This window comes from Eurosta solidaginis, chromosome 2 (assembly GCF_040869045.1).
Source record: "Eurosta solidaginis isolate ZX-2024a chromosome 2, ASM4086904v1, whole genome shotgun sequence".
Classification (NCBI taxonomy): domain Eukaryota; kingdom Metazoa; phylum Arthropoda; class Insecta; order Diptera; family Tephritidae; genus Eurosta; species Eurosta solidaginis.
Genome location: NC_090320.1, coordinates 24,434,979 through 24,455,044, shown reverse-complemented (window position 1 = coordinate 24,455,044; position 20,066 = coordinate 24,434,979). Strand labels below are relative to the sequence as shown.

The 20,066-nt window shown below is 35.8% G+C and overlaps 1 protein-coding gene and 1 long non-coding RNA gene across 3 annotated transcripts in view; one reads left to right on the top strand and one right to left on the bottom strand.

The window, feature by feature from the left end:
- LOC137239394 (uncharacterized) overlaps positions 1-20,066 on the top strand; it is an 853,500-nt gene that overhangs the window by 714,552 nt on the left and 118,882 nt on the right. The window lies entirely within an intron of this gene.
- Shawl (Shaw-like) overlaps positions 6,589-20,066 on the bottom strand; it is a 437,991-nt gene continuing 424,513 nt past the window's right edge. Inside the window, exon 13 of one of the 2 annotated variants that reach the window (XM_067764645.1) lies at positions 6,589-6,677. The gene's annotated coding sequence lies outside the window, so the exon portion shown is untranslated. The remainder of the gene's footprint in view (positions 6,678-20,066) is intronic. The other variant, XR_010949354.1, reaches the window with a different exon arrangement.

Here is a 20,066-nt window from a genome sequence, read left to right as displayed (position 1 = left end):
CATGAATGACATGTGTTGCCAGTCCCTAATTCCGTCCAAAATCCCTTTTGCAGATGTAGTATGCTACTGGAGCATTATTTGATCTCATCTCAACTTCCATTTCCAGCTTAATTTGATATCGAGTATAATGCCAAGATATCAAGATATTTGGCTTCCGAAGATGGGTTTAACATTGTGCCGTTTAGCTTCGGTAAGTTAAAGAAGGGTGCTTTGTTTTTCTCGTGAATAGGATGTTCGGTTTTTGTTGCCCATCCCGAAATGTCGCAAAGTTCCGTTTCCATGAGATCGCTGATCGTTGGCAAGAATTTAGCTGTGATCAGAATCACTAAGTCGTCGGCATATGCGACTACCTTTCTTTCTTTTCTTCTGAAGATTTCTAGAATTTCTTTGACCACCAGTATCCAGAGAAGAGGCGATAGCAAACCGCTTTGGGGGGTGCCTCTGGTGGTCCTTTTGACTATAGAACCAGTTTCTAAAGTTGCGTTGACAACCCTGCTAGGGCAGTGAAACATTACGTGTTCTGCGCTTTCCAATTCGGAGAGACAGTGTGGACAGAAAGGATCCTCATATATCCCAAGCTTACGTGGATATTCTATGAAGCCGCCGTGCCTGCTCTATTTCTTGGTGTATGTAGACTTTTGTCCGATACTGTATGTATGTTTATGTGTATGTATGGCAGCATGTTGCGTTGCCGTTATTATGTTCGTATAAATTATGTACTCAAATCTCTGAATTTTAAATCAAAATGTCATTATGTCATATAATCAATCAAAGAGTTGTACAGACAAACAAACAAGGCATCAATCAGATAAACGGAGCATTTGGTATGTTTAATTGCCTGTTAAACGTCATGATTGGTTCGGTGATTTATAATGCGTTCGATTGTAGCTTACTGGAAAAGCATTATGGACGAAAATTTTCTTCGAGTTACAGTTAACAAGTATACTTTACTAGTAGATCCGAAATTCTTTGTGCTTTCCGAAATTTTGTTTGTCTTTATTTTGAAACATTTGCTCTCTCTCTTTTTTCACTTATCTCTTCCTTTGTCTTTATATCCCTCAGAATTTCCAGCCCATATTCCTCTTTTTCTTCTCCCTGTGCCCAGTCTTTTCTTGTTTTTCCTTTCCATCTCTTTTGTTCTGAACATTTTCCTTTATAACTCTTTCTCTTGTTTGTCCTTTTGCTAAGCCTATTTTCATATATTCTCAACCCTATTCCCTTTTCTAATTTTTTCACTTTCTCTTTCCATTTCAATCTCGCTTTCTGTTTCCTTCTCATTGCCCCTTCCTAATTTCATTTTTCCTTTACTTCGCTGTGTCTTTTTCTCTTTATCACTGACTCTATATCTCACTCTACCTTTTCCGTTCTATCCCTCCCTTATTTTGTCTCTATTCCTCATTTTTTATTATTTCATGGCCCTTCCTTTTCTGTCACCTCTACTTATCTTTTCTGAGGAAAAGCAGCCGTAAGTTGAATTGAAATGTACCTTTGAAGAAATACAATAGGGAGGGGTTATGCCCCACTTCAAGAGCTGCGAAGTCGGGTAGACAAGTCGAGTGAAGAAGATAAGTCCCAATTAGATTAGATTGTGGTGGCTAAGCCACAGCAAAGACATGGGTCATAACTATGCCGTCTCGCTCATTATGATACTATTAAATAAGCTTCAGCCTCCTTTTTACTTTAGATATATATGAGATTCAGCCAATTTGGCCGTCTAATGTGGTCTTTTCCGCGATGTTAGCAGAGTAAAGCTCCGCAAAACATTCAACGAAAATCTCGTTCGTCTCCTGGTTAGAGCAGGAAGTCTTTAAAGCAAGTGCTTAACACTTCCAATCGATAAAGCCAAAACACGACGGCTAAGCTAAATTTGTACTGAAGACCGCAGAGCTAGATTTATTTGTATACTTCACATATGGGTTCCAGTCCTCATCTTAAATTAACTTCTTCAGAAAGAAGAGGAGTGGTGTCATTCAAAGGGTAAACTAGGTCTGCTCGGTGGCCTTCTCGCACATATCAATGCTGTGTTTTCGCCTGGTCAGCTAGTGACTATCTGCAATCAATTCACATTCAATGCAGTATTCGGCCTTGTGGGTGTTTTATAGCTAGTTGACTTTCAGGGTAAATTGACATGGATGGCGGATTCTAAATTAGTATAGCTCGAGGATACACCTCCTTTAGCCATAGGAGGCCTTTCTTCGCGAGTAAAACATATACATATATATGTTTTAGCAATTTTCGTCATCTCTTCCCAAGTTTGGATTGAAGTCAACCCAGTTTCGATGGTGTATCATCTGCAGTGACAATATCAGGATAAACCTTCACTTTTTTGAAAGTAAAAGTATTAAGAATGTTTCTTTTTCGAAATCGCTCGTATTTGCCCAGTTTCTGATTATATAATTCTGGTCCAACATTTCTTGGGCTTGCCGATAATTTTGCTTCTGAAGTTTCTTTAGCTCTAGAATTAGATGTCAGAATCCCTTAAAAAAACCATCCGTCCTAAGTCGATTAAGCTAAAAAATCATCAAAAGATTAGGAAACCCTTCCGATGAGGGGGTAAAAATCTCTCAGGCTGTTAGAGGTCACACTTTTTAAATAGTTTCGTTTGACATTTTCGTTTTCACCAAAACAGAGTGACTAACATCAGTTAGTAGTCCGCGCGCTGGGGTATATCTTTAATCAATGAAAATGTGAAACGAGCAAACAAGTTTTACAGACAGAGTGAGAGGATAGCATTAAATCTCATACAAACATTAGGAATTTAAAACCACCCAAATTGGAAATAAAAAATTAACAAATACTTAGATTTTTATATTGTATACTTAAACACAATAGTCCCAAATACAAGCAACAACAAATTAAAGTTGGTTGAGATGCTCAAGTACAAATGTAATATATATATAGCCATGTTCCCAAAAGAATGCTTATTAAAGTACCTATGTATGTAAGTGTTTTTATTATGGCTGCCAAGGGAAACATATTGAGTGCTGCTACAAAGTCCAAGTCCATAGCGTTTTGGTAAATGACAGATGTTTATCTGACATTAGATATGTAAACAAAAGCTTTGGAGATTGGCCTCAACCATTACATTACAACCAAACAATAAAAATCTTTACAAACAACAACAAAAACAACAAAATTGGGATATAAGTTACAGCAAAGAACAAACACCAAAAATTCAATCAAGTTTGCACAATAAACTAAACCAAGAACGCAAAGTGAGTTGATTGACTATTTACTAGCATGAAAGGGAAATGATAGACATAAACTAAGTTTAAGCTGTTTAAGTGTGTGGTATTGTTTGCGTGCAACTTGAGATGTTGAAATATGTAGGCACTTTTACTTGACTTAACTACTTTTTGTTTATTTAACCCGAGTGGGTGGTGTAGTTTGCATGAAAATAAAAAAAAAATAAATAAATGAATGGCGCGTTAACCTCCGAACAGATCTAAGGCCGAGCTTCTCTTCCTTTTTGCGTCGTGCTCCTCTTGCTTTTCCCTACAAATTGGCCGGACGGGACCAATATGTTTTATTCCGACTCCGAACGGCATCTGCAAGGCAGATGAGTTTCCACTGAGAGCGTACACCCGGAGCTCTTGCCAAACACTGCCGAGGGGCGACCCCGCTTAGAAAAATTGTCTTCTAATTGAAAAACCTTATTTCTAAAATTTTGATGTTGCTTTGCCCGGGGTGTGAACTCAGGGCATTCCGTGTGGTAGGCCGAGCACGCTACCATCACACCACGGTGGCCGCCAGTAGTTTGAATGAGAATGGCAAAAAAAGGAAATAAAGCACAATATTGAAAGTCTGTAGCAGCAAATAATTCATGGCAAAGAGGTTTACTTTGCGTTATCGACAATATCGGAACACAAAAAAACATCTGCTTATATTTGGAGTGCTTAATCCGAGGGGCAACAGAGGCAACTTTACCAGAGACCAATAATTTTGGGCCTATTGCGAAGACCTTCGGATCCGGACCCTCGGATCCTTATCGGTAACAACCGATAGCGACAAGGTATTGTTTTTGTATTGGCTTATTATCGAAATCGTAGAGTAATCAATTTGTTATCGGTTTCTAATCGGCTAGTCACCGGCTTCTTGTATGTTTCTTATCGACTTGTTATATACGGGTAACAGATTTGTCATCGATTCAATATTGTAGCAAGTTTTGGAAAAGCCTTAGTTATACTGCACCTTCTGTGATCGTTGGAATCTCTGAACTGTCGAATAAATAACTCGAATATTCAATATAGCAAAATGTTCCTTATTTACACACTGCTATGGTTTTAGTACTACACAATTGGTTTAATACACAATTGGTTAAAATCCAGCTGATTGATATTGATATTGATAGAATTTTTATGAACAGCCTTCTCAAGTAGTTTCTTATTTATTTTTAATTTTTGCATCGCATATTCACGTTTGTCTTCTAGTTATATGCGTGCGTATATGTTAGTAATAGCTTCTCTGCTTTTAGGTGTTGTTTATATGTGTATATGTCTGCTTTCTCTCTCTTCTACGCTCTTCGCTTCTGTAAATATATGTAATTGCTTTCTTTGCTGGTGTTATTGTACAGCATTTATTTACTAGCGCCATAGTGATCAATCGAAAGTACTAATATTCGCCTAAATATAAAGTTTTATCAGTATCTGTTTTATAACATACAGATGAGTCGTTGCCGGCAAATCGTTAAAACGACGATAACAAATTGGTAGCACTCGATAGGAAATAGGCAAATTTTCGATAAAAAATTGATAACAGACCGATAACAAATTTGTACACTCCGAAAAGTAATAAATAACCTTTCGATTGCAAATCGATAACTCGCTTATAAAAAATTAGTACACTGCGATGAAATATAGACAGCTTTTCGATAACTTGTCAATACATATAGATATCTTTTACATAAAAAGTAGATAAAAAAATGGTAACACTCCTTAAGAAAAATATAACTTTCCGATAACCAATAGACAATTTTTCCATAACACTTCGAGGATCAGATTCAAACGACGATACCAAATTGGTAGGAAATAGACAACCTTTCGATATCAAATCGATAACAGACCGATAACAAATTTGTATACTCCGAAAAGTAATAAATACATTTTCGATTGCAAATTGAGAACTCGCTCAGGAAAAATTGGTATACTACGATGAGATATAGATAGCTTTTCAATAACTTTTCGACACATGTAGATAACTTTTCGATAATCGATAACTTTTACATAAAAAATAGATTAAATATTGGTAACACTTCTTAAGAAAAAGATAACTTCGATAGCAAATAGAAAACTTTTTCATAACACATCGAGGGTCAGATACTCATCCGCAACATCATGATATAACTCAAGTTCGTCTATCATTTCATTGACGTCAGCAGTATGTTTCAATATTCCTTGGTTGTGGATACTCTATTGGCTTCACTTGTCTGGTTTATTGCATGAGACTGCCAGTTTCCCTGCAATCCAGCTAGAGGACTTTTATGACAATTTGTGAGTGGTCGCGCTCATTTGAATGGGGCGAAGCACAGTAAACACAACAACAACAACTTGAAAAACCATCTAAGTAAGCCTGCACGAATGCATGGTGTTTAATAGCTCACAAAGGGTTTGCATTGCGAATGAGTTCCGAAATTGATGTAACGAATTTTGGAAAATTCCTGATTATTTTGCAGCTTCTGTTAACGTTCGTATGTCTGAACTGTCGAATAAATAACACAAATATTCATTATAAGAAACCGTTCTTTATTTATACTACTTTGCTAGTAGTACTTCATAATTATCGCGTACTTCACTAATACTTAACATGTTTAAATCAAAGTGATTCATTATCGCTTGCATCGCGCTGCTTTTGTACTCTCAGTAAGCCTCGTTCATCTATGTATTTTCCCTAAGGTTTAGACTTTTCACTAAGATGCCATCTGGTTACTTAGCTATATGCATACATATATATCTGAAGTTTATATTTTTGTTCTAGCGGTATGCGTTTGTATGTGTGAGTAACAGCTTCTGCTCTTACCCAGCGGCCCAAATGCTCAAAAATGATATCCCATTTGAGCGATTTATGATATTTAACCGGATGAAACTCTCGCAAATGCATCTGCAAACGATCCCAATATGATTCATATGTCGTTCAGTTTGTGGCAGTGAAAATATTGTTTACGATAGTCGCAACAAATGAGGCTGGCGAGTTTTAAGTAATATTTTGTATAGCTTTTTTGATACTTCTGCGAGTCGGAAACAATATTATATAAGTATAAAAAGGGGTATTGCAAAATGATCACAATAAATTGAAGATGTGCATCTTTCAGTTGTTCCGTCTTCCGTTGTGTTCTTCTATATTAAATACAGTGGGGCGCACTCAAAAACAGAGGTTACAATATATTAATGGTGTTGTATTTTAGCTTTTTATAATTTTTTTTTTTTTTTTTTTATATAGTTCGTAGTACATATAACAATAAACACATGTGCACAAAAAACACAAGTTATGTATTTTATTTCCATATTTATAATGAAGAGTGTTTAAGAAAAACAAAGTAATTCAGTTACAAAAATCCAGTAAAATGTTAATATTATGGTACCGTATAAAGTACTGCGTTCTAACATTTTTTGGCTCCGATTTGGCTGTTTCTGCGTTCTGCAGCGTACTGGAAATATTTTTGCGTAACTCTATCAAGGCATCTGTAAATATAAAAGTAAAAAACATAATTTACTAAAATAAAATAAATAATTAATTAAACTATTTGCTTCATGTAAAATATAAAATGAAATAAAAAAACAAGCTAAAAGTTTAGACCTTTCTATGAATATAAATAATAATGAAGTTAATAATAAATAAGTAAGGACGGGACTGTCTTCGGCTCTGCCGAAGACTTCATACCTTTCATGAATTGCGCTGAACAATAATCGTATCCCGTTCGTAATCTCCAAATAATCGGATGTATAAGATAAGGCGGCCACCGTGGTGTGATGGTAGCGTGCTCCGCCTACCACACCGGATGCCCTGGGTTCAAACCCCGAGCAAAGCAACATCAAAAATTTTAGAAATAAGGTTTTTCAATTAGAAGAAAATTCTTCTAAGCGGGGTCGCCCCTCGGCAGTGTTTGGCAAGCGCTCCGGGTGTATTTCTGCCATGAAAAGCTCTCAGTGAAAACTCATCTGCCTTGCAGATGCCGTTCGGAGTCGGCATAAAATCATGTAGGTCCCGTCCGGCCAATTTGTAGGGAAAATCAAGAGGAGCACGACGCAAATTGGAAGAGAAGCTCGATCTTAGATCTCTTCGGAGGTTATCGCGCCTTACATTTATTTTTATTTTTATAAGATAAGAAATATATAGTGAACAGATGTACATACCTAAACGATTTTTAAGATACATATCAAAAAATGGCAAAAAAAACCCCCTTATCTGAACGATCGGTTGTATGGGATATATATTATATATCGATGTGATTTTTACAGGAAATCTTCTATGATATATTAGAATATATATCACCAAGTTTAACGTTTTTATATTGGAAATTCAGGGAGAAATTGCCAAAAATCTCTCTATCTGAACGATCGGTTGTATGGGATATATACTATATATAGCTCCGATCAAAGTGATTTTTTCAGAAAATCTTCTATGATATATTAAAATATATATCAGCGAGTTTCACGTTTATAATTTCTAAATTAAGGGAGAAATGGCGAAAAATCTTTCTATCTGAACGATCGGTTGTATGGGATAGTTATATACTATATACATATAGTTCCGATCAAAGTGATTTTTTTTAGGAAATCTATGATATATTAGAATAAATATCATCAAGTTTAACGTTTTTATATTGGAAATTAAGGGAGAAATTGCCAAAAATCTCTCTATCTGAACGATCGGTTGTATGGGATATATACTATATATAGCTCCGATCAAAGTGATTTTTTCAGAAAATCTTCTATGATATATTAAAATATATATCACCGAGTTTCACGTTTATACTTTCTAAATTAAGGGAGAAATGGCGAAAAATCTTTCTATCTGAACGATCGGTTGTATGGGATATAACTATATATAGCTCCGATCAAAGTGATTTTTACAGAATATCTTCTATGATATATTAGAATATATATAAAATCGTCTTATCTGAACGATCGGTTGTATGGGAGATATATGTTATAGTGGTCCGATTCTACCGGATCCGACAAATGGCTAATATAATACAAAAATACATCCTTGTGCCAAATTTCATTGAGATATCTCAAAATTTGAGAGACTAGTTTTGCGTTCAAACAGACAGACGGACGGACAGACGGAGGGACAGACAGACGGACAAGGCTATATCAACTCAGTTCGTCGCCCTGATCAATTCGGTATACTTAATGGTGAGTCTATCTTCTATATTTCTCAACGCTACAAACATCGGAGCAAAGTTAATATACCATTTTGTAAGATCATAAATGCAACCATGTCAACTAATGCAACAGAATAAGAAAAAAATACAACCATGGGAATTAATTAATAGAATAAGCAAAAATACATCACTGTAAAGGAAGAAAAGAGAAGATGGTGGACTTCCGGTTCATTATTGAATTGACGACTGAAGAATAAAGAATAAAGATAATTAATCCGGACGTTTCTGCTGTTTTATTAACCATCGAAGCTAGAAGTTACAATTTCATGTTCATGAAAGGTATAAAAAATAATAAAATAAATTAATATTGACATTTTCTGTATAGGAAATTCTAAAAATTATACCTACGGCATATGGGTTATGTTGTAAAAAATTCTCACACAGTTTTTTGTGTCGGTTCCACGCTAGTAACAAGTTTTTGCTCCTGCATCCGTCATTATTTGACGCCAGTAGCCCCTTATAAATTTAAAATATGTTTTCTTTGCGCTAGTTACTAACTCGACAATTTTGAGCAAATAAAAAATGAATTGTTATCATATCAGTTGAAAAATTACATTTAAATCCTATAACTACCCTTTAAAGAGTTTTTCATTTTTAAGATCTTCTGAATGCTGCAAAGTCTTCATACGTGTTTAGATGTGATATTGGTAGTATCACTCTTGGCCTATATGCCTCCACAAAATCGAGTCTTTATTGTCTAACATGCGTCGCCTCGCAAATATATTGAATAAAACAGAAATAAATCACGTTTCTACTTAGTTTCCACAGTGTTTATTTGTGTATAATAAATATTAAACTATTTTATTAAACAACTAGCAGACACGACAGACGTTGTTCTGCCCTAAGTTTGGTCTATCTGCATACATATTAATAAGATTTTTCCGTCTAATTCTGCCCTCGCCCCTTTTTCACAATCTTTGTATTTACTTCTCCCTCCGTATTTTTCGCTTCATATATCTCCATTTTCGTCTCATTCTATCTCAGTCTCCTTCTCTCTTTTCTCTTCTCTCAAGTTTTTCTCATTCTTATTCATATCTTCTTGTCAGTCCCAGTGGGTGGCATGTATTTTGTTCCAGTCCCATTCCGAGTCTCAGTCCCAGTCCCACTCCGAGTCTCAGTCTCAGTCTCGGTCCCAGTCCAAATCCTAATCCCCGTCCCAGTCCGTCTCTGGTCTACTTCCCGGAAAAAAGAGTCGTAAATACTAATATCGGCAAATTTATATACCACATTTCAGGCAAATCGAATAGGACGTATGTAGGTAGGTATGTGAGTATTATTAATTCAGGTCTTTATTTCGACTTCGCATGCATATTTATCCGTTTTGCCAGGTTGATGCGACTAAATCGAATATCACAATGCAAATTACTTTAAAGCTCTCAGCAACAGCTTTCATTTGATATCCATAATACACACACATTCTAGGCGTATCCGGGTCCTTGTTTTGGGCTAGTCACCCAGCGGTGTAAAACTTACTCTGTACTAAAGCACACATCAACAGCTTCAATTTGATATCCATAATGTAAAAACACATCCTAGTGTTACCCTGATCCACGTTTTGGCCTATATCTCGAGACCGTAGTCACCAATAGGTATGAAAACTACCCTGTACTAAAGCACTCAACAACAGCTTCAATTTGAAGTAACTTAAACATTTTTAAATGGGTGTGGCAACCTCTTTTGACCAATGAAGAATAATTAACCTACTGTGAAGAAACACTTTACAGTTATTTCCTGTACAAATAGGAATATTTCTTATAAAAGACACCCAAATTAATTAAATAAGCACCCCTCCATGGTCTAAGGCAGTGGTTGTCAGCTAGTGAAATAATAACAAACTTCACACATAATACCCATTATCCAGTGAGTTTTCAAGCTCCGTATCCCTCTCAATTCTCACGGGAATGCTTTGGATCATTGGGACACTGGAGAAACAGAGGCCGTGATATGTACAAATAAGTTGGCAAATAGAACCGTTGTGTTTCATTTAAAACATACGGCTAAACGCCAAGCTGCGTCATCTACTTTTGAAAAAGGATGTTTATTAAGGGCATCGTTGCCAAACTAGAGACAAGAAATTTACAAGTTGTTGGGTTGATGGCAAATAACGACAAAACGAAGTACCTGCTATCATCCAGCAAAGAGTCAGCCATGATTTCGAAATTTCGTTTATTTGGAAACTAGAATTAACACAAGCATCAACATCAGTTCTGAAATTCAGCAAAGAATCACACTTGACAATAGATATTACATTGGACTAGGCAGGCAATTGAAATGTAAAGTCCCTTCTCGGTAAACGAAAATCATACTCTACAAGTCACTTATCGTCACCCTGCTATTGGTGCCGAAGCATGGAACATGACAGCATCAGATGAAGCGACTCTGGGAGTGTTCGAGAGAAAAGTTCTTCGAAAGATTTGTGGGCCGCTACGCGTTGGCGATGGCGAGTACCGAAGAAGATTTAATTATGACTGTACGAGCTTTACGCAGACATTAAACATAATCCAGCGAATTATAATGCAGTGGCTATGCTGGGCAGGTCATGTTATGCGAATGAAAGATGACGCTCCACCCAAGAAAGTGTTTCTATCGGAACCCACCTATGAAAGCAGAGGATCATGTGGAAAAAACTATTTAAACTCTCTTGGTGTGACCAATTGGCGCCAGTTCGCGGAGCCAGTTTAAACGATTAAGCGCTGTCGTAGTTGACAACTCTACGAGGGCGTATATATTAAATGATTTTGCACGATTTTATTAGAAATATTCATATTTATAAAAAATAAGGATATAGACTTTTTCACAATATTTCAATTCTTCTTCCAGTAATGGCAATCGAAACGCAGAGTAATGAATGGTCGAAGAGGGAGTGGTGAAACACCTATTTTAAATATGTTAGGTTCTTAAATTTCTTGTTATTATGGTATTTTGAAACTAAAATACGATTGATATAAAGATTTTTTTCGCAAACATAATATATTTTACATTGGTCTATGATTCTTTATTAAAAAAAAAATTTTATAAAATAGGCGTGGTTCTTAACCATATGGAAAAAATACGTGTAACGGATTTTGACTTCATACGTCAATTGGTCTTCCGAAACGTTGGAAAATGCTTATTTTTCTTGCTATAAACACACTGTAAGTAAAACAGCATATTTATAACTTTTTATAAAATTTTGTCGGGCATTATTCTCGAAAATTAAAAAAAAAAATTGGGTTTGGGCATTTTCAATAGGAATGTGCCACGCCTTAAGCTGGTGTAATCTGCCCAGGAGTTGTGATATTTATTACTTACATACAAAGGAATAAATTGTAGGGGCGGTACAGTCTTTTTACGGGAAACAAATTTTTAAGACCACTCTAGTGTACACATGTGAAATAATCTCTTCGTTTCAATCAGCTGGTTATGTGTGTGGAATATCATTCGTTGCCTTCTATGGATGTGTGTAAATGGCTTATTTACTAACAGCATAGTGATGTTAGAAATGCTAATATTCGCCACATATGTGTACTCGTAAAGAGCATCAAATCCCTATGTCTCATTCTTTGATGTCTTTTAGTCTATGGACTATAGAAATGTATTACCATTTTCTTACAAAAAATATCACCGGGTGAAACCTGCATCACACCGTCTGTGGATGAACAATCTTTACAATACTCAAATCAGCTTAAGCTCAGCCAAGTTAAAGTTATACGAATTACGTACTTTACAGCTGGCTGACCACAATTTGTAAACAAGCCGAATATTTTGTATCACTTTTGTAAATTCTTAGAATTAACTTACAAACAATTTGCAGTAAAAAGTTTGGATGTCTTATTGTATTTTCATTAGCATACTTCGCTCAGGTAGACAGCTCAGAACAACTTCACAAATTATTTACATACACCTAAAAGTAACCACCTGCATTTATTTACATACTTCTAAACTTTTGGTGACAAAAATAATACGTGTATTCTTGCTCGAGGGCTGCCACCAATCTACACTTTGTTCACTACAAACAAAAATACTTCTGAAATAATTTCTGTTAATGTTACTTGTAGAAGAGAACAAAAGCTATGCTACCATAGTCAGTGGATAAAAGTTGTTGTTTGTACACTAAATAAATATTATTTACACTCTTAGCATTTTAGTGAAAAACAACAAAGCAGAATGAGCTTGAAAATGCGTAAGAATTTATAAGTAAACAAATATACATAAATACAAACTACATAAGAACAGCTAAGTAACTACTAAGTTGAATAACTCACTGAAAGGCGATACCAGATTTCTTATATTTTGATTGTTAACATTTTTGTAATTCTGATTTTGTGATTCAAAAGTATGTGCAAATATTTATTTATGGCAAAATTTTAAGTACAAGGAGGGGAAGATTTTTCAGTAACAATGCCAAAACACGCTTTATTGGGCGTGCTGTTGCAACAGATATGAATCGCTTTTGAAAATGAATTAATGTCAATGTCACTAATTCGAAATCCTAAAGAGAACTAATAGCAATGGACTTAAGACTTTTTAATGCTGCCCATGCAAAAAGGAGGTAACGTGCAATAGTGCCAATGGAACTAGCATCAATTGACATTAATACGTTTTGGAAAGAGAGTTAATGTGAATGACATTAAATAGTCCCAAAGCGTACCTAAGTCAATTGATCTTTCGAATTTGGAATTAGTGTCGTTGACCTTAATTTTCTTTCAAAAGCGCATTAATGTCAATTGACCTTAGTTCCATTGACACTATTTCACGTCACCAAAAAGGAGGTCGGAAAAATGAGACTATGAATTGCGTTGAGGTTGTTAGACCGTCCAAATCTGGTGCTGAGCCGGCTAAATTTATATATATTTCGCTTTAATCTCCACAATTTCCAAATGTTTGCCTGCAGCACTTTTTTCCTTTTTATTAATTAATTCTTTTAATTATATGCAAATGTTTTAGTTCTTATCGTAATAGACTACTTATAATTGGAATCAAAACTTATGCGACTTTAATTCCAAAATTCGGTGGTGGCGTCTATAAGAAGTTCTGATATTAATTCGCCTTTGCAAAAATAATTAATATCAATAGCGAGAAAAGGTTTTTCTGACATTATTCTGACATTAATTTTCTTTCGGATTTGGAATTAATGTCATTGATATTAGTTCACTTTCAAAAGCGAATCAATGTCAATTGACGCTAGTACCACTGACACTTTTACCAGTTACATACCATTGTATTTCTTTAGAAGGTCACATCCCACAGATACATTTTTCTGAACAAACTTATACTTGAGGACGTTTAGTTTACCTCTATTATTCATTTAAATATTAAACTGGTCACAAGCCGTCCTTCGGCTTTATGTACAGGCTCCTTAAGTGTTTAAGCTTGGATCGTAAGAAATATTAGTTCTTATAAAAAGTATCATTTCACATGAAGACTAGGCAGGCAATTGAAATGTAAAGTCCCTTCTCGGTAAACGAAAATCATACTCTACAAGTCACTTATCGTCACCCTGCTATTGGTGCCGAAGCATGGAACATGACAGCATCAGATGAAGCGACTCTGGGAGTGTTCGAGAGAAAAGTTCTTCGAAAGATTTGCGGGCCGCTACGCGTTGGCGATGGCGAGTACCGAAGAAGATTTAATTATGACTGTACGAGCTTTACGCAGACATTAAACATAATCCAGCGAATTATAATGCAGTGGCTATGCTGGGCAGGTCATGTTATGCGAATGAAAGATGACGCTCCACCCTAGAAAGTGTTTCTATCGGAACCCACCTATGAAAGCAGAGGATCATGTGGAAAAAACTATTTAAACTCTCTTGGTGTGACCAATTGGCGCCAGTTCGCGGAGCCAAAAGCGTACCGAAGTCAATTGATCTTTCGGATTTGGAATTAGTGTCGTTGACCTTAATTCTCTTTCAAAAGCGCATTAATGTCAATTGACCTTAGTTCCATTGACACTATTTCACGTCACCAAAAAGGAGGTCGGAAAAATGAGACTATGAATTGCGTTGAGGTTGTTAGACCGTCCAAATCTGGTGCTGAGCCGGCTAAATTTATATATATTTCGCTTTAATCTCCACAATTTCCAAATGTTTGCCTGCAGCACTTTTTTCCTTTTTATTAATTAATTCTTTTAATTATATGCAAATGTTTTAGTTCTTATCGTAATAGACTACTTATAATTGGAATCAAAACTTATGCGACTTTAATTCCAAAATTCGGTGGTGGCGTCTATAAGAAGTTCTGATATTAATTCGCCTTTGCAAAAATAATTAATATCAATAGCGAGAAAAGGTTTTTCTGACATTATTCTGACATTAATTTTCTTTCGGATTTGGAATTAATGTCATTGATATTAGTTCACTTTCAAAAGCGAATCAATGTCAATTGACGCTAGTACCACTGACACTTTTACCAGTTACATACCATTGTATTTCTTTAGAAGGTCACATCCCACAGATACATTTTTCTGAACAAACTTATACTTGAGGACGTTTAGTTTACCTCTTTATTCATTTAAATATTAAACTGGTCACAAGCCGTCCTTCGGCTTTATGTACAGGCTCCTTAAGTGTTTAAGCTTGGATCGTAAGAAATATTAGTTCTTATAAAAAGTATCATTTCACATGAAGACTTCATTATTTCTCCATCCATCACTTTTTCATATTTTTGCCGACTGCACCAGGTAGTTGATGCAACATGTTGCCAAAGAGTCACTCCGCATTTTTGCTTCTAGAGTAAGAAAACTATGGAAGACCTAACGGTGTTAATACGAAATGTTAAGCTTAAGGTAAGCTTGGGCTTATCTATCCGGTGTGCGAGGACTTCACATATGTACATGGACTGCATGAATTCATATTGCTATCCGAAGTGTGCTCAACGACAAAACTGAAAAAACTTTATCAGAAACCAGGACCTATGTTAGAAAATAAATTCGTTCTCTTGCCACATACTAGTAGTTTTTCCAGTACCCATGCATCTTACTGCTTCTTAGTCTGATAGCTGCGCCACTACTAATAGCTATAGTCTTAACCTGGCGCGCACAGTATATGAGCACAGTACGTATCATTTCCTCTTGCAACCCACACTTCCTACAATTGCTGTCACTGAAGAGGTCTTATTTAAAAGCACCCGATGCCAAAAAAGCAGTGTTCAGTCAAAGTATCGTAAGCATAAGATTGCATAAGCATGAAGTAATCTGTTTTCCACTAACAAAAAAAAACTCTGTTGGTCTAAGATCGTAAGACCTGCACATGATCTTCGACATTTTGCAGCCCCTTGGCTTGGTTCCACGCACTTTCTGTTTGGCCAATCATGTGCAAATCTCGCACCTCTTTAATCTCGTCCTTTTTAGCCAGCTTATTCCCATCTTTATGTTCGGGAAACCAATATACATATATATTTCTCATTAACCCCTCTATGCTGTGTTGCGCAATATTATTGCCTTTATTGCTGCTTGGCTGTCACTTTCAAAGTTGATGTGACTGTAGTTTAAGCTGGTTTCCTTCCGTGTTTCTACAGCTTTGGTCACGGCTACTACTTCCGCCTGAAAAACATTGCAGTTATCTGGCTGCTTGTAGAATCTCTTTATTTCCAGATCAGCACATACAAATACCTTTCCATTGCTTTGAAACCATCCATCCAACTACCATCGGTGAACAAGAGCATCAACTCCGATGCCATTTCAATACCCTGACGCCAACCATACACCTCTAATGTGACTCTAAAGGCCCTAAAAAACGTAGATACGGCATCAGGTACTCTGTTGATGATGCCGTACTGCTATAGACTTATGGACATTGAGTATTGTTTCAATTGATAACGCTTTGTTCTTCGCCACCAAATCTACGGGTGGAATATGCAGAATGGCTTAAGGTGGCCATCGGGGTTGCTTTCGGGGTTGCCGTTATGCTTAGCATTAATGGCCTGTATTTGCCTCTTAATTTTTTGAGTTAAGGGATCAATTTGGCGGATGATAACGCTGTCGCTATACTCCATGTTTCGAATGTCAAGAAATCGATACGGTGAGCATCATCATTGCATTCACTTGCTAGGAGGGATCTATGCAATACAAAGTTGCCTACGAAAAGGTTTTCCTTCGAGATATATCTTAATATTGGCAGACAACTAGGCAGTCCCGCTTGTCTTGCTGTTTTACGCAATTATTTCTCAGCTTGTAGCCGATGCCGTTAGAGTTCTCATTGATATGGATGCCAAAAACTCGGATTTTTTATGATGTACTCCCAACGGAAGGAACATGAAGGTAGATTACCGTGTAAAACACTGTCACAACCCTACGCTATTGTGGACTTTATAATGATATGCCAGGATACATTCACAATGATAGATACTTTTCCATCTAGGTAGCGTGAATTTATGCGTGATACATATGAACTAAAAAAATAGAGGGGTATTTAAATACATTCAATGTCTCCACATAAAGTAAAAATTTGAAAGTTCAATCGCAGTAGATTCAACTTAAGGCCGCAGTTCGTTAAGCTTTAGCAATAATAATAAAAATTACAATAATAATAATAGCTCTTCAACACGTCTTTATGAAGATGTTTTAAATTACATGTCAACGGCATCAAAGTATCTTTCACACACAAATTTTATTAATTTTAGTGTCTATGAGAAAACATACATTCATGCATAAATATATGTGGGAATGCGTGAGGATAGTCAACCACCATGGCGTGTACTTTACCCATAACGTCAGTTCAACACGACAATTGAGTATCCTGACTTGCACACCCAAACATATACGCACACATTTTCGTACAAACATACATAATGGGGTACGCACACAGGGCTATGGCCATGGTGGTATTATATATGCACTTGACACTGTCTAGCTATTGATTTAAAATTTTGTAATGCTTCTAGTACAAATGACCCAAAACAAAAAAACCCGCGCATTGACATACATACATACACACATACCAACATATTTTATTCTAAGCGCAACCTTTTCACACCGCAGCCCTTTGTTCTTCTCTTTGTGCTTATGTACTTGCAGATATATTAACTTACTATAGCTACATATTTATACTAAAAGGGTTCGTATCGACTTATAACATTCGACTCATGTGCACTAATCGCACACGTAGTAAAATTTAAAGTCTACAAGGTCGTGGAATATGTGTGAAGAAATTTCGTATATGATTTAACAATAAAATAATTTAAAACAAATTTTTAGTTAAACGGTTTTATTGAAAACAATACTTACATTATGTAATAATAATACTAGAAGCTAGAAAATAATTAGATAGGTCCTAGATACTAGTCATCACACTCCTCACCAATCTAGGGCGTTGATCAGAAAATTAAATAAAAGCGTTGGGCGCGTGAATTTTCTAAAAATGTGAGGCGTAGCATAAGCTGATTAAGGTTCAGCTGATCTTAATTATGACTATCAATAGAAATTTAATTAGCCTTTGTTTAACTGCCTATTATTTCTCATTCTATTTAGTTCATTTAGTGACTCATTATTACAAGGACTCTTTCCTGAAAATTTGTTACAATCTAAGTCCTCAATGCATAACACTGGTCAACAGTGATTTTGGTGCAGCTCTACTTTTAACCAAATTTGGTAGTACTCGGTACCCTGATAAGAACTGTATACTTACTTTTTTAATGCTACGTACAGTTTTCTAGATAGGGTCAAGAACCCCTTTTTAAGAGGTTAAGGCATGTATGGCCCGATAACTTTGTTTCTGTTTACTCCATCAACACAGAGAAAAGTGCACATTTCGCCGCTTCTATCAATATACAAGTTGTTAATATATCATCATAAACGTCAGAGAAATTGCAAAAAAAAAGTGAAAAATTCAATTTTTTGTTAAATTTTTTCATTTTTAATCACGGTTTTCTCGAATAATTTGTCAACCAATGCATGTGTAAATTATTTTAAAACAATCTATTAATTCTGTTTTCAAAGACATATAACTTTTTTATATCCGCGTAGATCTTCCTAATATATTCTATTTTAGTAAATTTTTACTGTGAAAAAAAAAAGTTTTTTGTTATTTATTTTATCATTAACTTTTTATTTACATAAAAACTTTCGTTTACGTGATTTTCGTGAATGAGGTATGGCAAGACAATCACGTTGCATTCCCCAGCAGTAGTCACCCATCATATGCTGATCCCATCGGCCTTGGTACCTCTCTTCTATAGTTTTTAGGTCCTGGTGAAACCGTTCGCCTTGTTCTTCACTATAGGAACCAAGATTCTCCGGGAAACTGGTCAAGGTGGCTGTGGAGATAATGAACTTTGATGGATCGTAAATTTTTGTAATTCTCTAGCATGTTGTTAACATCAGAGTAGTTACTTGACTTGTGATTTCCCAGAAAGTTATTAGTAACTTCAACAAACGAATTCCACGCAAGCAGTTCCAAATTGGTTATTGAATTGGAAAAATCAGTATCTTTTATCAACATTCTTATCTGTGGGCCATCAAAAATACCCGCTTTTATTTTTTCTATGCTTAGCCTAGGAAATTTTCTCGTTATGTAAAGAAAACATTGTCCATTTTTATCTAGCGCCTTCACAAATTGTTTCATTAGACCCAGTTTAATGTGTAAGGGTGGCAAAATAATTGAATCTCTTGTAACTAAAGGTGGGTTTATCACATTCTGCTTTCCCATTTCCAACATATCACGTACAGGCCAATCCCTGTCTGTCCAGTATTGGTGCTTGGCACAACTAACCCACAGGCAATAAAAACATGGGTATTTGGTGTATCCACTTTGCTGTCCTAACAAAAAGTTAACCATCTTTAGATCTACACAAATACTCCAATTATGTTTGTTATACTTGATTTTGTCTAAAAGAAGTGCAATATTTTGATATTCTTCCTTTAATTTAGTTGAATGTGCAATGGAAATTGAACCATATGTGTTGCCATTGTGTAAAAGAACACACTTATGGCTTCGTTTAGAGCTGTCTATGAAGAGACGCCATTCATTAGGTTGTATTCTGAAAGACCCATTTTGAGAAGGGAATAAAAAACTATATCATTTTCCGAATTAAAAAATGGCAGCGAGTCTTGCTCTCTTGTACGGTAGAGAGTCGCTTTCGTACCTCTAGCCAACAAGTTTTTTTCTTTTAATCTAGAAGCCAACACTTCTGCAGATTCCTTAAGTCATGCTAAATAAAACCGTTTAAAAATAGTATATGGGCTGACTACTAATTGAGAAATCATTATTGTAGGGTTCTTATATTTAATGCGTTTATTCTTCATACTAAGTTATATTTATTCTACCTTAATTTAAAATTTCATTATTATAAATGTAACAAATTATTTAATTTTCAGTTTTGATTTTTGTGTTTTTCAAAAATTTTCTGGTTTGAGAATTATCTAAGTCCTTCTCTATCTATAATGGAATAGTATAATGTAAACCGATTGCAGCCTCCAAGAACGAATTTTTTTGTCAATTCTCTAATGCGTTCTTACACCGATGAGAATGCTTTATTGTCAACTTCAGCGTAGAAGAGTGCGTCTAGCTCCATTGGGTGGGCTTTATTGTCAGCTCCTCCACAATTAAACTCCCCCCGCGTTTTTGGGGTAAAGCCACAGCCAGTGCGAATGCTGCATTAGCGTGCCGATCCCAAGCACAGGAGCTGAGACCCATAAATAAGTTTTTATGACACAGTATATACATATCGCAACTGACCTTTCTTGCCGCGGTAAAATTTGCAATAAA